This window comes from Tupaia chinensis, unplaced genomic scaffold (genome assembly GCF_000334495.1).
Source record: "Tupaia chinensis unplaced genomic scaffold, TupChi_1.0 Scaffold141231_1, whole genome shotgun sequence".
Lineage (NCBI taxonomy): Eukaryota > Metazoa > Chordata > Mammalia > Scandentia > Tupaiidae > Tupaia > Tupaia belangeri.
In genome coordinates this window covers 1,707,868-1,729,691 of record NW_006201094.1, presented here as the reverse complement: position 1 = coordinate 1,729,691, position 21,824 = coordinate 1,707,868, and the positions used below count along the sequence as shown (strand labels likewise).

The 21,824-nt window shown below is 42.8% G+C and overlaps 1 long non-coding RNA gene across 1 annotated transcript in view; it reads left to right on the top strand.

Annotated features, from left to right (window-relative positions):
* The window catches only part of LOC114005002 (uncharacterized), a 31,211-nt gene that overhangs the window by 2,774 nt on the left and 6,613 nt on the right, over positions 1–21,824 (top strand). The window contains exons 2-3 of the long non-coding RNA XR_003546942.1: positions 13,959–14,058; positions 14,204–14,516. This is a non-coding gene — a long non-coding RNA (uncharacterized LOC114005002). The remainder of the gene's footprint in view (positions 1–13,958; positions 14,059–14,203; positions 14,517–21,824) is intronic.

Genomic DNA, 21,824 nt, shown 5'->3' with positions numbered 1-21,824 from the left:
TAGGTTGTCTAAACTGGTTCCATGGCTTTAAATACTTTTTCCTCTTCCACCTTGATCATTTTATGTTTTATGAAGAAAGTGAGGCCCATAAAAAGGGATGCTTTTTGTGTAGGGTTGTGAAGCCGATTAGCGGCATAGCCTGAACTAAAATCAAAGGGTCTTGTGCCCATTCTTAGCTTCAGTGGCATCACGTCATCCAAAAGCATAAACAATTTTTTTCTCTTAGTTGTAAGAATCATTAAGTCTGTATCAGTTCATGCACAACACCAAGTATAGACTGAGTCATTGACGATAAACTTTCCGTGTGCATAACTTTGGGAATTTATTATATTTATTGTGACTGTTTCAATGGCAGATAGAAACTTACCGAACCAATCTGTGCCTACTATAGCTCTTTCTAGGATTGCAGGACAAACATTTCTTTGTTACTGTTACTTCCTAATTATTTTAGGGAAAAACATAAAAGAAATCAAATAACAACCCCTTTCATTTTAGGTTGTCTTTGTATTTTACAAAGCCTTGTTATGAAAATTCCATTTCTAGTCATTTAGCCTACGGTACCATCCTCACATGTGCAGAATGTTCATGGTGATGTTTATTTCTGCCTTGTATGAAATTGGAATCGACATGAATGTCCATAATTAGAAAGTGGTTAAAGAAATTACACTAATAGCCATGAAAACCTATGAGTTAGATCTCTGTGTCCTACTATCTAATAGAGAACAATATCCACGACATTGTATCATATGGAGATTAAAAAAAAAAAAGACTCTTTTGTAGTAAAACTGTCATCATTGGTCCAAATTCAGCCCACAAAACTGTTTTGTTTGGCTTATACAGTGTTGGTCTAACCAGTGTTTTAAAAATAATATCAGAGTTGTTGCCAGCATTTAAAAACCAAGAAATTTCACATAACAAGCAGAGAAAAAAGCTGACCTCAGAAACTATCAGATGATCCAACAGCATCAACTCTCAATTCTTATTTGTAAAAAAAATTCTTGGAACCAGGAAACAAGGAGTGGGTCTATCCTTCAGACGTCCAGGTTCTTTCCAGTAGTTCATACTCCTTCATAAAGTCCTGAGCACATCAGTTGCTATTTATCATGGAGCTTTGTGCTTTTATTTTTCTTAGTGAAATGAGGAGGGAAAGGAACCACTATTTATATCAAAAGTGAGAAAATTGAAGTCTGAGAGGGTCAGATGTTTCTAAAACAATAAGGAACATAGAAAAACACAATTGTGCAAGTAAATTATGTGATGTTTTCAAAAAATACAGTTTAATGTGGCAGGCACGATGAACACACCTGCAGTTCTCAGTCATGTACAGCCTGATCCAGGCAAATACTGGAATTGATGATCCCAGTAAAGGGAAGGGTCAGGGAAGAATTGAGGATGGCAGGTCATGAGTGGGAGGGAGACTTACTTTTATTGTAAACCTTTTAATAATCTGAATTTAACATGTGTATTATTTACTTAAAAAAAGATGTTAATAGGACCAGTAGTTGGCATAATGGCTATGTCGCTGGACTCCCATGTAATCAACTGTGGTTCGAGTCCTGGACCCGGTGGCTTAAATTCACATCGGGCACGTGTGTTTGTGTGCCCAAGATCCTGAGAGGAGAATGGAATGTGGCATGGCCATCCCCCCTGGGGGGTGATTTCTCGCTTTCTGTCTCTCTAGCTCTCTCTCTCTGGCGAATGCACGCGCCGTATAACAAAAACCTCTCAAAAAAAAGAAGTTAGGGAACCAGCAGTTAGCATAATGGCTATATCGCTGGACTCCCACATAGTCGACCGCAGTTCGCGTCCCGGACCCGGTGGCTTAAAACTCACGCCGGGAGCGTGTGTGTGCGTGCCCAAGATCCCAAGAGGAGAATGGAGGAGAAGGGATTGCGGCGTGACCATCCCCCCCTGGGGGGTGATTTCTCGCTTTCTGTCTCTCTGTTTCTCTCTCTCTGGCGAGCGCACGCGCCCTATAGCGAAAACCTCTCAAAAAAAAAGAAAAACGTTAAAAAAAAAGATGTTAAAACATATGGTTCATAAGTTATGAAATAATTTTTACTATTTTAAACTAAATTCTCAGACTTAGCTAGAAATTGAACAATCTACCAGTTAAAACAGTCAAAACACGAAAAGTGACTCTTTTCAGAATTATCCAATGAATAATGAATCAGGAATCATCAGAAAGGGGATAGTGGGAGGTGTTAACAGAAACCAAAATATTTGTATTTGCTTTCATAAATTCTATATTTAAATTCTCGTAATAAAATTGTTTGCAGGGACCAGCAGATGGTGTCATGATTACATTGCTGGAATCCCATTAATTTGACTGTATTCCCAGACCCTGTGGCTTAAAACACCAGGTGCGTGTACGTACATGCCCAAAATCCTGAGAGGAGGATGGAGGTGAAGGGATTGTGGCATGGCCTTCCACCCTGGGGGTGGTTTGTCACTTTCTGTCTCTCTGGCAAGTGCACGTGCCCTATAGCAAAAATCACTGTAAAAAAATAAAGTGTTTGGGAGCCAGCAGTTAGCGTAATGACTATGTCGCTGGACTCCCACGTAGTCGACCGCGGTTCGTGTCCCGGACCCGGTGGCTTAAAACTCACGCTGGGCGCGTGTGCGTGCGTGCCCAGGATCCCGAGAGGAGAATGGAGGAGAAGGGATTGCGGCGTGACCATCCCCCCTGGGGGGTGATTTCTCGCTTTCTGTCTCTATGTCTCTCTCTGTCTGTCTGGCGAGCGCACGTGCCCTACAGTGAAAATCTCTCAAAAAAAAAAAAAAAGTGCGAAGTTCTTCCTGGGAGAGCTCCAAGTTTCTTGCTGTTGCATTCTTCCTCTGTGGTTTCCTAGAGAAGGAAATAGATAACGAAGCCATACGGTGTTGCACCATTATAAGTATCAAATTCTCCCAGTCCTCAAAAAAGCATATTATAATCCTCATCAACAACATTTCTAAGTCACTGCCTATGAACCATGGTCTGGGATATTAGGGGGGAAAAAGAGTAAAATGTCCCTACTTTCTGCCAAGCATAGTCTGGTTAAGGAGAGACGTGTATTCATGGACTAGAAGACTCAATATTGCTAAAAAATCCATTTTCCCCAATTTGGTCTATGTAGTAGTTCACTTCCATATAATCTCATCAGGCATATATTAAATAAAGTAAAAATATATTCTAACATTTATATAAAAATGCAAGCAACTGGGCCAGCCAGATGGTATAATGGTTAAAGCAATTGGGTTCCACATGGCCAACTGCTTGATTTGATTCCTGGACTTGATGGCTTGAAAAACACGCCAGATACATATGCGTGATTGCTCCAAATCCTGAGAGGTGGATGAAGAGACTGCAGTGTGTCCATACCCTGGAGAGTGATTTCCCACTTTCCTTTTCTCTCTCTCCATCTCTCTCTTGTGAGCACAAACATTCTATAGCAAAAACTAAAAGCTAAAAGTAAAAAAAGCAAGCAGACTAAAATAACAACAAAACCCCCGCAAAGCTAGAACGTTTGTAGTGATCTCAAGGGTTACTGTAAAACAACTGTAATCAAGACAGCAAGGTGTTAGCATAAGGAGAAACGTATAAGCAGACAGGAATACAGGGTTCAGAAATAGATCTCCATTTCTACATCCAACTGATTTTATTGAAACCAACTCAACACAAAAAGGAAACTTTTTAATGAATGGTGTTGGAACAACGGTATGCAAGAAATGCACTGTAAAATACCGCACACTAAATTTATGATAAATTTAAATCATACACAAAAATTAGTATGCACACACAAAAATTTTTAAGCTGGGACATAACCTTAAGAGTGAAAATAGGGAACCAGCAGTTAGCATAATGGCTATGTTGCTGTACTCCCACGTAGTCGACCACGGTTCGCGTCCCGGACCTGGTGGCTTAGAACTCATGCCGGGCGCGTGTGCGTGCGTGCCCAAGATCCCAAGAGGAGAATGGAGGAGAAGGGATTGTGGTATGACCATCCCCCTGGGGGGTGATTTCTCGCTTTCTGTCTCTATGTCTCTCTCTGTCTGGCTGGCAAGTGCACGCGCCCTATAGCAAAAACCTCTCCAAAAAAAAAAGTGAAAATAAAAACTAGAATACTTGGTGAAGGAGATGCACAAGAATATCTTTGCAATATGGGACTACCCAAAGATTTCTTAGGTCACAGAAAATAATACCATAAAAGTTAAAAATTCATGAACTGGGGACCAGCAGTTAGTGTAATGGCTATGTCACTGGACTCCCACATAGCTGACTGCGGTTTGAGTCCCGGACCCCGTGGCTTAAAAGTCATGCCAGGTGCGTGTGCATGCATGTCCAAGATCAGGAGAGGAGAATGGAGGAGCAGGGATTGCGGCATGACCATCCCCCCTGGGGGGGGGTGATTTCTCGCTTTCTGTCTGTCTCTGTCTTTCTGGCAAGCGCATGCGCCCTATAGCAAAAACCTCTCAAAAAAAAAAAAAAATTCACGAATTGGACTTTGTGATGGTTGAAATGTGTCCCCTAAAGTTCATGTGTTGGAATTAAGCTGTATCATGAAGGTTTTAAGAGAGGGTGCTATCAGTGTAACTAGGATTGTGTATGATCAGGTGCAGACTCACCTGAGAGTTGGTGGATTTTCCAGGAGAAGGGAGTGAGACAGAAACACATGAGCATACCCCACATGCTCGCCTGCCTTCAGCCACGTCATGGTACAGCAAGAAGACCCTCCCCAGATGCTGGACCTACGCTCTTTGACGATTCAGTCTTCAAAATGGTAAAAACAAAAAACAAAGAAACCAAAAACGCTCTATTCTCTCAAATGACCTACTCGCAGATATTTTTGTTATTAGCAGTAGAACACTCTAGAACAGACTTCCCCGAACTAAAATATTTCTGTTCATCAAATAACACCGCTGAGAAAATGAATAGGCAAATTTCAAATTGGGAGAAAATATTTTTACTATGTATTTCTGGCAAAGAACATGTGCAGGATACATAGGCGATTCTTAAAATTCAATAGTAATCTATTTTAAAATGGGAATAAAACCTTCAGACATTGCACAGAGGAAGATTTATCAATGACCAAAGTGCTCAGTGTTATTACTCATCAGGGAAATGGAAATTAAAACCACAATCAGACACTACTGTATCTCCAATAAAACTGCTAAAATTAAAAAGATGGACAAAACTCATTTTGGCGAGGATGTGGAGAAACCAGAACTCTTAGGCACTGCAAGGGGGAATGTGAAACGATATACCACTTTGAAAATATTTAGCAGTTTCTTATAAACATACAGCTCCTCTTTGGTCCAGCAATTTTGTTCTTAGGAAAATTTCTAGGACAAATAAAAACATACCTTCAGAAAGTCTTGTATACAATGTTCATAGCAATTTTGTTCACAGTAGCCCCCCCCCCAAATAAACCACATGTTCATTTTAAAAAACCTGAAAAAACAAGTTATACAACGTAATACTATTCAATAACAAAAAATATGTAATTACTAGTAGGTGCGACATCATGAATGACTCCAACACACAGAGAACTCAAAAGAGGATGTGCTATATGATTCCATTTATCTGATGACCTAGGACAGGAAAATTCAAATAAAGAATGAAGAGGAACAGTGAGAAACTTTCTAGGGAAATGGAAATGTACCATAACATTAAATGAGTATGAATTACTTGGGCGTATCCATCGACCAAAACGTGCAGCCAAGATTTGTACATTTCAAATTTTGGAATTGTATATGTATATTTCATATAAATAATCTATTGAAAATAATTGAGGAGAGGGAACCAGCAGCTAGCGTAATGGTTATGTTGCTGGACTCCCACATAGTTGACCATAGTTCACGTCCCGGACCCGGTGGCTTAAAACTCATGCTGGGCGCGTGTGTGTGCGTGCCCAAGATCCCAAGAGGAGAATGGAGGAGAAGGGATTGCAGCGTGACCATCCCCCCTGGGGGGGGTGATTTCTCACTTTCTGTCTCTGTCTCTCTCTCTCTGGAGAGCGCACGCACCCTATAGCGAAAACCTCTCTCAAAAAAAAAAAAAAAAAAAAAAAAAAAAAAAAAAGAAAGAAAATAATTGAGAGTAAGAAATGAGTGAAGGTTAGGTGAAACAAGGATGACAAAATACTGATAGTTGAGGAAGCTGAGTGGTAGTTACATGAGACCTCATTGTATTTTTCTGTTCACTTTGTATATGTTTAACGGTTTTCATTTCAAAAATTTCAAGGTGTTTAATATATTTCTTATTAAAAGTACAGAGAGGCATCTAAAGGAAAAATAAAATGCATCCAACAAAAGGCAGTCCTGTTAGTTTAAGGGCCAGGAATAGAAGACAGGTTTGAAAGACAAGGCACAAAAGCCACACATGCAGAATTGATTCAGCTTGTAGTCGTTTGCTATTGCTGCTGTAACAAATTACCCCAAACTTAGCTCCTTAAAACAAAATGAATTACCATCTTACAGTGTCAAAATCAGAAATAAGAAATGGGTCCCACTGAACTAAAAGCAAAGTCCTAGATCTTTTCTGAGGACTCTAGGAAAGAACCCCGTTGTTTGTTTATTTGTTTGTGTCTCTTCCATATTCTAGAAGCTGCCCACATGCCTTTGCTTCTGGCTCATTTCTGCCTTCCAAGCCAGCAATGACTGGTCAAGTCTTCCTAACGATGCATCACACTAACACTAATTCTTCTGTCTCTGTCTTCCACCTGTAATTACCCCTGTGATTAGATCCAGATAATCAAGGATAATTCCCACTTTTAATGTTAACTAATCAGCAACTTAATTTCTCCTTTGCCATATTCATAAATTCAGGGGATTAGCATCTGGACTTCTTTGGTGGGAGTGGAGATTATTCTGTGTTCTACCCAGCTTCGATTAAATTATTTTAACTGATTTTTCTCTAGTATGGAACATGGAACTGTTGGGTGGAGAGAGAAGGGAAATGATCAATTTGTCTAGCCATGTCTAGGAATAGTTGTCATTTTAAAGTTGTACCTCTATTTGTCTTTCATATCTATCATCTTCTTTCTTTGAGTTAAAAAAAAATCATGCTTATATGTTTGGGTTTTTTTTCTTTCTGAAATCTGTTTCATGCTACAATTTTCATTTTATTCGATGACACTTTTGTCTTTTTCACGCTTTCTAATAGTTTTTTAAATTTACTCTTGCATTATAAAACTTGAAAAATTTATTTATTATCTCTATTGCTTTCTGATCTCTCTTTGGAGGCCAAATTTCTTTAATTGTTCTAAAGATGCTGACTTATTGTCTCAACAAGTTTCTCATTCCTAAATAAATAAATGCATAGAGAGAATCTTTCGATTATAATGACTATTGTAATTACTATGATCAGTGAATACTCATTTATACGCTGGGAATTTTTCTACCCCTTAACCTATTATAGATATCTTGCTCTTTTATTCAATATTTTTTCACAGGCCTTTACCATTTTTCTCTGTTATTCTAGAACAAGGGTTACTTTGTTTTATGTATAGATCGATACACACACACACACACACACACACACACACAAATCTATACCTATCTATCTATCTATCTATTTATACACATAGGGCTATAGGGAGCTTGAACTCACCAGAGAGACAGAGAGACTGAAAGGAGAAGTCACCCCACAAGGGGATAGTCATGCCGCAATCCTTTCTCCTCCAATTCTCCTCTCGGGTGTTTGGGCATGGATGCACGTGTACCTGGTGTGAATTTTAAGCTACCAGATCCGGGACTCAAACCATGGTCTACCGTGCACATGTGTGTGTGCCCCAAACCCCAACAGGATGGGGAGGTGGAGAAGGGATTGTGGCATGAGCATGCCTTACTGGGGGGTACTTTCCCCCTCTCTCACTATCTCTGTCTCTCTGGGGAGCACACGTACCCTCTGGCAAAGTAAAAGAAAAAGAGCAAACTTTTATGAACAATAGACTTTTTCAGGACCAGCAGTTAGCATAATGGCTATGTTGCTGGACTCCCATGTAGTCGACCGTGGTTTGAGTCCCAGACCCAGTGGCTCAACCTCACGCTGGGTGTGTGTGTGTGTGTGTGTGCATGCCCAAGATCCAGAGAGGAGAATGGAGGAGAAGGGATTGCGGTGTGGCCATCCCCCCTGAGGGGTGATTTCTCACTTTCTATCTCTCTGTCTCTCTCTGTCTTTCTGGTGAACACATGTGCCCTATAGCAAAAACCTCTCAAAATAAATAAATAAAAAAGAAAGAAAGAAAAGAGAGTGCTTGCAGGAGAGACAGAGACGGTGAAACAGAAAGCCAGAAATCACCCCTTAGAGGGCTGGCTATGCTGCAACCCCTTCTCTTTTATTCTTCTCCTGGGATTTTGGGCATATGCACACCCGTGCCTGGCATGAATTTCAAGCTGCTGGGCTAGAGGGACTCCATCTGCGGTTGTCCATGTAGGTGTCCAGCGCCTTAACCACCATGCCACCTGCTGGCCCCATTGTCAACACTTTTCTTTTTTTAAAATGTATTTGTTAAAGGCTACGTGCACTCACCAGACAATGACAGAAACAGAGGTAGAGAGAGGAACAGCGCTCCCCTCCATGGGGCGTGGTCACACTGTAATTCGTTCTTTTCTGCTCTCCGTCCTGGAGAATAGAAGGCACGCACGTATGCACACATGTCTGCTGCGTTTTTCAAGCCACTGTGGCTGGGATTAGAACTCTAGGGGTCCCTGTGAGATCTACTAAGCTATGAGGCTGGCCCAATACCATGAACATCTTAGCCGTGTCATTCTTGGACACGCCTTTATTGATTACATAAATGTCAATTATACTGACAGTGTTCCTTCCTCCTCTCCCTCCCTCCCCCCTTTCTTACTTCCCTCTATCCTTCGTCCTTCTACCCTTCCCTCCTTCCTTTTCTCTCTTCCTGCCTTCCTTCCATAATTCCCTGATTATTAAACATATACTTTGTTTCTGATTTCCAAATTATAACATATTGTAAAAATATAACATTTTTAATTTACATTCTTTTTTTTTTTTTTTGAGAGGTTTTTGCTATAGGGCGCGTGGGCTCAGAAAGACAGAGAGAGACAGACAGAAAGTGAGAAATCACCCCCCGGGGGGGATGGTCACGCTGCAATCCCTTCGCCTCCATTCTCCTCTCAGGATCTTGGGCACGCACGCACACATGCCCGGCATGAGTTTTAAGCCACCGGGTCCGGGACGCGAACCGTGGTCGACTACATGGGAGTCCAGCGACATAGCCATTACGCTAACTGCTGGTTCCCACGACTTGTACCTCTTTTAAGGCTTCTCCTTCTCACAGCAAACTGCCCCCCCCCCAGCATGGCGTTCCCACTGGCCAGCACTCCCCCACACACACACATGCATGCGCCAGATTCTTCAAATGCCACCTAGGAGGGCACATTTCTGTACTCGAACAAACTGGGGTATAGTCCCAACAGATCAGATGCTCTGAGTAGATCTCAATTCTTACAAAGTATCAAAAATGGGTCCTCAGTGGTGTGCGGGTTAAGGGGACCTGAGTTTCGATTCCTGGTTGCTTGTCAGACGTGCCAGGAGCATGTGCACGCATGCCCCAAAGCTGAGAGAACAGAGGAGAAGGGGTTGCTGTGCGGCCATCCCCTTCTGGGAGTGCTTTCTCAGTCTTCCTGTCTATCTTTCTCTCTCCCTTTTTCCTCTGCCGAGTGCACGTGCCCTCCAGCAAATAAATAAATAAATAAATAAATAAGTGACCAGAGCGTCTGACTATCCTTTGCAGTAACTGTATATCGAGTATTAAACCACCAGGAGGCAGAGTTGTCTCACTAAACCGATACTTTTTTTTTTTGAAACCGAAATCAGTTTATATACATACCGTCAATCTAGATTGAAATGCTGACATTGCCATTAAGGTGTCTTCAATTATTTTCCAAGTCGATAAAGACAGTGCTGCTGTAAATTTGGAATAGGGAGTTCCCAATTACTCTACCAAACACATGGGAGTCACACTATTTTTCAAAAGTGAACTTTTTATCTTAGAATAATTTTAGTTTTCTAGAAAAATTATGTAGTACAGAGAATCCCCATGTATTTGAGCCTGGTTACTTTTATAGTTAATATTTTACATTTTTTTGAGAGGTTTTTGCTATAGGGTGCGTGTGCTTGCCGGAAGGACAGAGACAGACAGAGAGACAGAAAGACCTCAGGCACCGCAGTCCCTTCTCCTTCATTCTCCTCTCAGGATCTTGGGCACACACACACACACACACACCTGGCGTGAGTTTAAGCCACCGGGTCTGGGACTTGAACCGCGGTCGACTACATGGGAGTCCAGCGACATAACTATTACACTAACTGCTGGTCCTATATTTTACATCATTGTGGCAGATTTATCAGGAGTAATGAACGGATACATTTGTGCTAACCAAAATCCATGATTTGTTCAGATATTCTTAGTTTTTACTTAATATCCATTTTATGTCCCAGAATCTCATCTACGATAGCATGTTATAATTAACTGCCTCATTCAGCTCCTCCACACCATGCCATTTCTCAGATTTTTTTGTTTTTTTCTGACCTTGGCTGAGTGTAGAGATTCTGGCCTGGCATATTCTGTAATAGAATGTCCTTCGGCGTGGGTTTGTCTAATGTTGTCCTCATGGTTAGGCAGGGTTGTGGGTTTAGGGAGGAAGACTGCAAGAGGTTAAGTGCCGTTCTTATTACGTCATACTACTGGCAGGGCATATCGACTTTGAAGCTGACCCTGACCACCATAAAGTACTCCTGCCCCCGTACTACCAGGTTCCTTGGAAGGAAGTCACTATGCACAGCCCATATCTGAGGATGGGATGTTACGTAACCCTCCTTGACCGGGTACTGCCCCACAAATGATCTGGAATTCTTCCTTCCATGCAAAGGAAATTTACCTATTCTCCCAGTTTATTTATCTATGCGAGAGGCCTCATGTGTGCACGTGGAGGGGGAGAAAGGAAGCACCCTCCTACAGAGCCTGGTCACACCGCAGTCCTTTCCCTGCATTTCTCTGTCCTGTCAGATCCTGGGCACATGCACCTTGCTCCTGTTGCCACCGGGGCCTGATTCCAGGAATCTTGTTCCCTCTGTCCAGGGCGTCACTGCTGTGCTATGGGATCAGCCTCTAATTTATTGATTGATTCAATTTTTTATGTCCTAGAGACTCATGGATATTTGTACTTTGATTTTCAACCACGTATGGTCATATTTTATACTCCCAGAATGATAGTAACTACCAAGTTTTGAGAGGTTTTGGATGGCAGTAGCTGTACTAAGCGTTCAATATACACTATCTCATTTAATATTAGCAAGGATATTGAGGGGCAGGATTATCACCCTCTGGTCCCATGTGAAGAGCTTGAAGCTTACAGAGATAAATCATTTCTTTCCGTCAAACGATTGCTAAGCGGTAGAGAACGCGGATGCAAGTGCTGGTCTGCGAGGATTCAAAGCCTGTGAATTTCACGTTGTTTTTTTTTTTTTAAAGGAATGAATGTCTTTTTTTTTCATTTGAAGCGTTCTTTTGTTTGTTTGTTTTGCTATAGGGCGCATGCGCTCGCCAGACAGACAGAGACAGAGAGACAGAAAGCGAGAAATCACTCTCCAGGAGGGATGGCCACACCGCAATCCCTTCTCCTCCATTCTCCTCTCGGGATCTTGGGCACGCACGCACACACCCCCGGCGTGAGTTTTAAGCCACTGGGTCTGGGACTCGAACCGCGGTCGACTACATGGGAGTCCAGCGACATAGCCATTACGCTAACTGCTGGTCCCGAATTTCACGTTTGAAATACTGCCTCCTTGCTTCCCTGGGGAGTAACAGGCGCAAAGAGGTTGCGTTGTATGAGAACAATGAGAAAGGTGAAGACCAGGCAGTTTTAGGCCTGTAATTCCACTCCTTGTCCTACTGTTTTCTTCACTGAGACCTTAATAGTTTCCCTTTCTTGTCAAAATAACATTTAAAAAATTCAATGAGAAAGCATTGCGATCTTGCTAGAACACTATCATTTGTAATTAATACGAAATAAAATAGTCATATGCTAAATAAGAAATACACTATTTTTCCTAACTGTAGAAAAAGAGTCTAAAAATAATTATATTTCAAAACAGAGTGAACAAGGAAACAATGATCATAATGCATGTTCCGTGGTTTATGAAGCATATTTTTATGTGTAGTTTTTTAAAGTAAGCTTTTGTTTTAGAATAGTTTTAGATTTATAGCAAAATCATGAAGATAGTACAGAGAGCTCTTACATACCCCAAACTTAATTTCCTCCATATTATGTTAGTATGGCATATTGATCATCATTAATAAGCTAACATTGCTCTAGTGTTGTTAACTAAAGTTCCTGGTCTATTTAGACATGCTTAGTTAGAAGTAACGTTGTTTATCTGAGCTCATTCAGGATCTCACATTGCATCGGGCTGTCAGGATCCCTAAGCTCTTCTTGGCTGTGACAATTTCTCGAACTTTCCTTCTCTTCGATGATTTTGAACAGTTTTATGAAATACTTGTTTGGGGATTGTACATTGTAGGGGATTTCTTAAATTTTTTCCTAATATATTTGTCATGCTTAGACTGGAATTATGGAGCGTTAGGGGGATGATCACAAAGGTAACGTGACATTCTCATCTCATATATTAAGAATGCATACTTTCTGGGACTGACATGGTGGTTGAGCACACTGGACTTCCACATGACTGACTGTGGTTTGAGTCCCGAACCTGGCAGCTTGCTTTCTCTCTCTCTCCCTCTCTGGTTAAATAAAAATAAATCGATAAATCACTAACACTAAATAAAATAATTTTTTTTAAAAAAAGAATGCATACTCTCAACATGACTAGCCACTCTCATTGGCCTAGATCACACTGCTGGAGGAGATTTGGTCTAGTTTGCCCACTGCAAAGTGCCCCCCATCCTCCACCCTTCTGTAATGTGCTCTCACAGCCCACACTCGAGGAGTGAGGATTATGTAACCCTTTTTGAGGGGCAATACCTAAATAAATTATTTGGATTCTCCCGTGTGGGAGATCTGGCTGATCTCCCCAATTTATTTCTCCTACAATTTATTTATATCAGTGTAGATTCGTGAATATTTATTTTATACTTTGGGTTATGATCCAATACTATGTTTTAAATTTTGTTGCTCAAATCGTTCCTACTTTGGCCATTGGGCTCTTTCAGCTGCTCCTGTACCCATCTGACATATCTCTATTAACTTTATTTATTTGACATATCCCTATTAACTTTATTTATTTATTTAGTACCTTACTACTTTCTGGTACTAGAAGACACTTCAGGTTTGTCTTGCATATTTGCTTTCTCTGGTCTTAGAGTGAGCCATTTTTCCAAGGAGCCTTAATTCCTTCTTTTTTTTTTTTTGGAGAGGTTTTTGCTATAGGGCATGTGCACTCGCCAGATAGACAGAGAGACAGAGAGACAGAAAGCGAGAAATCACCCCCCCAAGGGGGATGACCATGCCGCAATCCCTCCTCCTCCATTCTCCTCTCGGGATCTTGGGCATGCACGCACATGTGCCCGGCGTGAGTTTTAAGCCACTGGGTCCGGGGCGCAAACTGCGGTCAACCATGTGGGAGTCCAGCGACACAGCCATTACGCCAACCGCTGGTCTCAATTCTTTCTTTAGGAGAATAGTATTAGAAACAAAGACCTGGGGGACCAACAGGTGGTGTGGTGGTTAAGGTGCTGGACTCTCCCACATGGTCAACCAAGATTCAATTCCTGGACCTGGTGGCTTGCTTTCTTACTTTCCCTCTCTCTCTCTGTCTCTCTCTCTGTCTCTCTCTGTGTGTGTCTCACTCTGGTCAAATTGAAAAAAAAAAGAATGAATAAATTAATTAAATAAGTAATTATTTTTTAAAAAAGAAACAAAGACCTGGGTGCCAGATTCATGCACACATATGAACACACTTCTGTAACTTTCTATTCTTTCTACAGTCTCCCGAAGTTGTTAGTCCTGTGTTGCTGACGAGCGACCTTCACAACCCAGCAAGCTCTCCCAGGCCGTTAAAAAGCCTGGCCACAGCCTGAATTTGAGGTGACTACAAATCATGCTTCTTTCAATACGCCCGGAAATAATGGCAAACGGAAGAGAAATGTCTATTATAATCTGCAATAGGATAAAAGAATGTGTTTTCTTTTTGTGTTCACTTTCTTCTTCTTCTTCTTTTTTTTAATACTAGAAAATGAAGAACTTTTCTCCTGGAAACCATTGTTTGGGAAGCTCTCAGGAATTGAAGCAAAGTGGTATGCGTTAGGGCCTGCTTTCTGAGGGCTCGGCCCTGAACCCCGGACCTTAGATGGGCAGCTCCACCCTGACTCACAAGATCAGATGAAGAGGAGTCTGTTTGGAGGAGTTCCTGGGTAGATTTCAGAGACCACTTGGCCTTGGGAGAGACGGAGGCTGGTGGGAAGGCAAGGAAGCAAGAGCATTGCTGAAATGGAAAATCCTAGAAGAAAAAAAAAGTCTTAGTAGAAAAAAGAAGGTCTGTGCAGGTAAGGTAGCTACACTCTTCCTTCTCAGGGCAGTTCAGAAGGTTTGGTGGGATTGTAATGAGGATTCATTTCCTGCCTCCACATGAGGCCCACAAATTTTTTCGTTTGGATATTTTCTGCATATTTGGATTAAACATTTCATTTCTGACTTCTCATCTTTGAAAATAATGATTTGTAGCTCATGGACTCAATCAAAGAACTTATGAAGCGCATCCTAAGGGCAAGCAAGACATTGGGGCTATAGGAGAGGCTAAATAGAATTTTAAAAATATTTATAGCAAAATATTTTTAATATACCCAGTTTTCTGATGACAACATGAAAGCATGTGTACTGTGAATAATGACACGGACACTTGACTAAAGGAAGGGATTCTTTTACTCAGATATTCACTGTCAGGATTTGCTGTATTTCTTCTCTATTTTCCTCTTGGTCCATAAATAATATTGTGCTCCTATTGCATATGAACACGAACGTATCGTATTTCTCATTTAATATCTGATTTCATTTTCAGATTTAAATATTTCCAAACAATTTGTTATTTAATGGCTGTGTAATGTTCTGTCATATGGATATACTCAGCTTGAGCAACATTGTGGTAAACTTTTGTGTACATATATTTTGAATACACTCAAAATGAGTCCCTTAGGAGCCATTTCTAGAAGTGGAATCAAGTGGTGATAATAAAAGCACCTGTCACCTAGCTGAGGATGGAAAATGGGTTGACTTAACTTACGGTGCTTGGTACATGGCAAACATTCATGTTAGGTGTGATTATTATAAATATAGTCTACTATGTAGTAAGTATTAACAAATAGCCTTCCAGAATGTTTTTTTAATTTTTAATGTAAGTTATCAAATATTTTCATAGTAATTGAAAATATTGTGAACTATAGCACTAGACTTTCTGAGTAATATCTGGGAAAAGGGACAGGGCCTCGACCAAAGGGACTGAAGAAATTTGTAACAGATTTTCTGAAGAGTGAATAGACAAAGTGAAAAATATGGAAAGGAGTGGTGAGGCAACTGTTACCATTAGACGTTAGGGAAGGGCAACCAGGCTCATGCCCAAATAGCATGTGCATGTGCGTGTGCATGTGTGTGTGAGTATGTGTGCATGTGTGTGCACATGCATGTGTGTGTGATGGAGTGGGAATAAAGATAAAGGGGTATAAGGCTCTTGGGTTGCCTACCATATTCCAGGGGCTAGGAGGCCCTAGCAGAGGAGGTTCCAGGCTGCATACCCAGGAGCAGTCACAGACTATCGAGGGCAAAATACAGGCCTAGTGTCTTTAGTGCGCTGAGTAAGGAGGCAGGCCAGCGGGTGCTCAGACACTTGGAATGCAGAGCTGGGGAAGGAATAAGCTGGAGACCCTCTGCTCTATCATAGATGTTCAAAGATCAGAGCAGAGAAAACCTTGGAGATTCAAAATGAAGGGTGATCACTGAGGTATTAAATTTCAGTAAGGGGAACTGGAATTTAGGGCAGCAGTAAAATAAGTAGATTAAGAGAACAAATGTAGGGACCAGCAGTTAGCGTAATGGCTATGTCGCTGGACTCCCATGTAGTCGACTGCGGTTCGCATCCCGGACCCGGTGGCTTAAAACTCACGCCAGGCACATGTGCGTGCGTGCCCAAGATCCCGAGAGGAGAATGGAGGAGAAGGGATTGCGGCGTGGCCATCCCCCCGGGGGGGGATTTCTTGCTTTCTGTCTCTCTCTCTGTCTCTCTCTGTCTGTCCGGTGAGCACATGCGCCCTATAGCAAAAACCTCTAAAAAAGAGAGAACAAATGAGAAAGAAAGCTCTTCGTCTTTCAACGTTCTTCTTTCAGTTTTGTGAGCTGAGAACTCAGGCATTCTATTCTGTACCTATTGATTTTACCTCTACTGTTTCCCAGGACGCTCCTGACAGTCTCATGGAGTACTTCATGGGGCGATTACCTCTATGCTGAGAGGGACTAAATGATTTAGGATATCACAAGGGTGGAGCAAATGGTATTGGTTGTATTTGCATATTCATTGACTGAGCCCAGAGCAGTAAAGTGACCTGTTCAAGATCTCACAGTGAATGCGTTTCCCACCTCCCCTTTCAAAATACTTGCTCACTTAATGCAGGTTAGCCTGCAAGCTCCTGGCTGCCGGATGCCAGTAAAGAGTGCTACCTGGGGAAGGAGTCCTCTGCAGGGCCACTGTCAAGGGGTGGAGCAGGAGGGCTGCAACACCTCATAGACAGTGTGGCTGCTGGATGGGCATAGGGCCATAGGGTCAATCTTTTTTATTTTTCTTTAACTTAAGCAAAAATTACAAACTTTTTTTTTCAACAGAGAACTTTCCATTCCTTTGTGGGTTACATGTTGGGCCAGCCAGTCTTTACAGCTCCTGGTAATGCCGAGATGATCTGGCTCTTACTTTCTCTCATTTGAGCAGCTGGGGTGTCCCCAGTGAAGCAGCGAAGCTGCCAGAGGTTGAGTGTGATTCCCCCTTTCCATCTTTTCAGTGCTCTCTGAAACTTACTTTCAAAGGTCCCAGAAACTCAGGGCCCCAATTCTCCCTTCTTAGACCCAGCACCCTCATATTAGACTATCCCTTCCAATGTTGAGAACTTCATGGAAGATGAGGTACCCAGTAATAAAAATAATGTTTGTCACACATTGACTCTGATTAAACATTTTATATGTATCATCTCACTTAACTTTATGTTGACTCCAAGAGTATTTTTTTTTTTTTTTGGAGACATTTTTGCTATAGGGCGCGTGCGCCTGTTGGAAAGACAGAGACACAGAAAGTGAGAAATCACCTCCCAGAGGGGATGGCCATGCCGCAATCCCTTCTCCTCCATTCTCCTCTCGGGATCTTGGGCACGCACGCACATGCTCCTGGCGTGAGTTTAAGCCACTGCGTCTGGGACTCAAATCATGGCGTGGGAGTCCAGCAACATAGCCATTACGCCATCTGCTGGTCCCAGACCCCAAGAGTTTTATTAGAGATTAAGAATTTCTAGGTCACACTGGCAATAAGTGGCAAGACAATAATTAGAGCCCAAAGTGAGACTCATACTCTTCTACTTTTTAAAAAATTATTTTAATTACTTGAGAGAGAGAGCTAGGCACACTTAATAGGGTCTCATCACACCCTGGTCCCTTTGTCCTAGCCCTCCCATAAGTCAGAATCTTGGGCACACACGTGCCTGGCATGTTGCAGACTGACTTGAGACCTCACCCCATGCTGGCTTCCACACTGCAGATGCGTACACTACCGGCTGGGCCTTCTGCTTTATTGAAGAAAAACTGGAATACAATAAACTTCACATATTCAAAGCATAAACTACATCGCGGCAGATCCAGGAAACCACCACGGCCATGCCGGTGATGGTAACTGTCACTGCCATCCAGGTTTTGGGAGCACTCCCTGTGAGCCCATAGGCAACAGTTGCACCTGCCCATCCTAGTCCTCTCCTGGGCTCACTAGAGCAGTGTCAGTCTCATCTTCCATGATAAGCAGCCAGAGAGTTGAAGATGACGGGCCTGAGCTTCCTCAGTTCCTCAACATAAGTCTCTTGATCAGTTCTTGCAGTATCAGCCTGGTCACCCTTCCCTAGGAGTTTCGGCTAGCTAGTTGAATATTTGGATGGTTCTCCAGTCTGCCAAATACCATGCAGCTTTTGCCACAAGCATCTGAGCTGGGCAGGTGGGCCAGGGTAGAAGGTCTCTGGGTAAGCTGGGCCTTCCCTGAATGCTCTTGTCCCAGTAGGCTGATGCTCTTTAAGACAGTCTTTGACCATTCAGTAAACCAGGTTGACTAAACACACAAACAGGGATACCGCTTTTAGAAAGATGAGCAAAAACCTTTTTGTTATTTTTTCCAGTTTATTTATTTATTTGGAGAGGTTTTTGCTATAGGGCATGTGCACTCACCAGAAAGACAGAGACAGACAGACAGAAAGCAAGAAATCACCCCCCCTCCAGGGGTGATGGCCACACTGCAATTTCTTCTCCATTCTCCTCTTGGGATCTTGGGCACGCACGCACACGTGCCTGGTGTGAGTTTAAGCCACCAGGTCCGGGACTTGAACCACAGTCGACTACATGGGAGTTCATAGCCATTGCACTAACTGCTGGTCCCTTATTTTTTTCTAGGATAGAAAAATATTTTAGGTACAGTTATCTTCAATTTCTACTACTTCTTTTTTTCCCCTTAAAAACATTAAGGCCTGTTGGCATTGTGGTTAAGGTGACTGAATCCTACATGGCCAACTGTAGTTCAAGTCCCAGATTGGGGGATTGAAAAACATGCATGCATGTGCATCCAGGCCCTAAATCCCAAGAGGAGAATGGAGGAAAAGGATCGTGGCGTGGTCATCCCCCCAGAGGAGTGCTTACTTATTTTCTCTCTCCCTCCCCCTTTTTCTCCATCTATCTCTCTAGCGAACACAGACACTCTATAGCAAAAACTACACAAAAAAAGGGACCAGCAGTTAGGGTAATGGCTATGTCGCTGGACTACCACGTAGTCAACCATGGTTCAAGTCCCGGACCCAGTGGCTTAAAACTCAGCCAGGCGTGTGTGCGTGCGTGCCCAAGATCCCGAGGGGAGAATGGAGGAGAAGGAATTGTGGCGTGGCCATCCCCCCTGGGGGATGATTTCTCGCTTTCTGTCTCTTTCTTGCGAGCGCACACGCCCTATAGCAAAAACCTCTCCAAAAAAAAAAAAAAATTACACACAAAAAATTCTTATAATTTGTCTGATGTGGAGCTGGACATATACAAATTATTTTTCTTCCCCTTACAACAATCACCTAGAATAAAGTAGTAGTATTACCCTATTTCATAAATGAAACTGTAGCTATGAGTAATTAAGCAACTTGCCAAATCCTTCATAGTTATGAAGTAATAGGTCCGTGATACAAGCCACCTGACTCTAAGTCTGGAACTCAGTGATTCAGGTTAGGGGATGAGTGACTGAGGAGAACAGTGAATGATGGCTAAAATCCCAAGTCAAAAGCCTCCTTTGTTACATACGCTCCAGTACATCACGTCATACATCAGGTATTTTCTGCTTTTGCAAAAGTGAGATTACGTAAGACACAATGTTCCATAACTTCGCTCTGCAGTTAATGTATTATGGCCATCTTTCCATGACCATATGAGGGGACCTGGTGCAAAAAAACCCTTGAAATCCATGCACTGCTTTTCATAACATTCCTTTTTCATGAATTTTTTGAAGGCCCCCTTGTTGATCCACTTTTTTAAAAAAATTGTTTTTGTTTTAAATAATATAAACACAACATAATGCATACTCACAACATAACTCACTCACCAAAAGGTGGATTCTGTGTTTCTGCTTCTGATTTTGATTCGGTAGGGTTGGGCTGTAACCAGGCCACATGGCGTCTAGGACAGCTTCTGGGGTGACTGACGCACATCACTGGTAAGGAACGACTGCTATCCCATGGCACTTCCCTATAGGGAGGGCGAGATCTACAGAAACAGAGCAACCAACAGAACATGCGGCCAGCCAGCGACCAGGCACTCTTGTGCCGGAGAAAGCCTGAGCGGAGCGAGAAGGAGGGTGCTGTTCCCATGGCTGACACATGCGAAGTGTCACGACAGGGAGCTTATTTGGAGATTGTATTTGCATGGCAAGTCCCATTTTAGTCAGATTGTTCATTTGAAGTGCTTTGGCACAGTTGCTAGGTAATTTGGGGAGAACAAAAAAACCTCACTGAGCCCCCTTAGAGGCCACCCCACCTGGGGAAGGTGTCAGCCCTAAAGATGCATTAGTTCTCGATTTTTCTTTTTCCTAATAGCAAATAACTTTTCTCATCACCGAGTTGTTTAGGGCGTTGAAAGACAAGTATAATACATAAATAAAAGTTCTGAACTGCATAATCATTCATTTCTGTCTTTTTGCCTCACAAAACAGTATCAATAGATCTCCTTAAAGGGCCTCCCCACTTCTGCACGGTACTTATCGATGAAAGAGGTAACCAGCACAAATCTTCCTGAAGCGGATGCTGGGAAGGACCGTTAACAGGGAGGTGCAGCAGGCCGGCTTAGCGCAGCCCCAGGCTTGCCCTTTCTCTGTCCCCAGCAGGGATCAGGTTCTCTCCGGGGCTCAGCCCAGTTCCCAGGCCACGCTGGACACATGGCAGGGGTAGTGATCCAGCCCAGCCTCGCTCTCGGCTGCTCAGCACCGAGTCACAGTCCCCACCAGTCACTGGAGGCAGTGCCCTGATTCTGCTAATTGGGACCTTGCCTCATTCCCAAGCCCGAGGTCCCCTGTGGGCACTTCTGTTCCCAAGTGCTTGTCTGGCAGCTTGCCTAGAGCCCCATGTTCTTCTTAGGAGTCAGACTCGCCTTTCTCTTGCCAGGCTCCCACCCAGAATTGGAACGTTGCCCCGGGCCTGAGTTTTCTGACTGGGGCTTGGTCACTAGAGGACAGATTCTGCTTGAGCAAATCCTGTCTGGATTTGCAAGTGCACCTGCCCCATCGCTGGACTACACTGGACTTTCTCGTTCTGTCTTATGGACTCCTTTCTCTTCCCTTTTGGCCCACTGCTTTCCTGAGCTGTAGGCAAAGCTTGCCACAAGCTTCAATTCCTGCCGGAATGAACTTCTGTTAGCACCTGCAATTCCATTAGCTCCCCAGGCACGGATTCTTACACCAGTGGGTAGACCTAGTGCTATAGCTTAAGTCGTCTCGATCCTGCCTGAGTAACTGGATATACTCAGCAGTTATGTAACACGACCATGGCTTCATGCCACTGGTGCGTTCTAGGAAAGTTCTATTTTAATCAATACTTCGCAAGTGAAATTCTCTTTTAAATATTCTAAAGGGATTGTCTCAAAGAATCCTATTTTGATCCTTGTACAGAAAGCAAGTAGCCATAGGGTAGTGTGTGAAGTACATTATTCAAGATTTGAGCTGTGGTTCGAGTCCCAGTTCTCAGACTGTAACCTTGGATGAATCATCATAGTTTTCCTGCAACTGTTTATTCATCTGAGCAACGAGGAGGGCTACACTAACGTCTAAGATCTGATCTAGTTGTGGTAGTCTCTTATTCTTAATCTGAGACCTGCAGATGGCATAATGGCTACGTTGCTGGACTCCCATGTAGTCAACCCTGGTTCAAGTCCCAAACCTGGCAGCTTTAAACTCACACGGGGCATGTGTGAGTGTGTGCCCAAAATTCTGAGATGAGAATGGAGAAGGGGTTACCGCATGGCCGTCCCCCATAGGGGGTGATATCTCTCTTTCTGTCTCTCTGGTAAGTACATGCGCCCTACAGCAAAAAGTTCTCTTAAAAAAA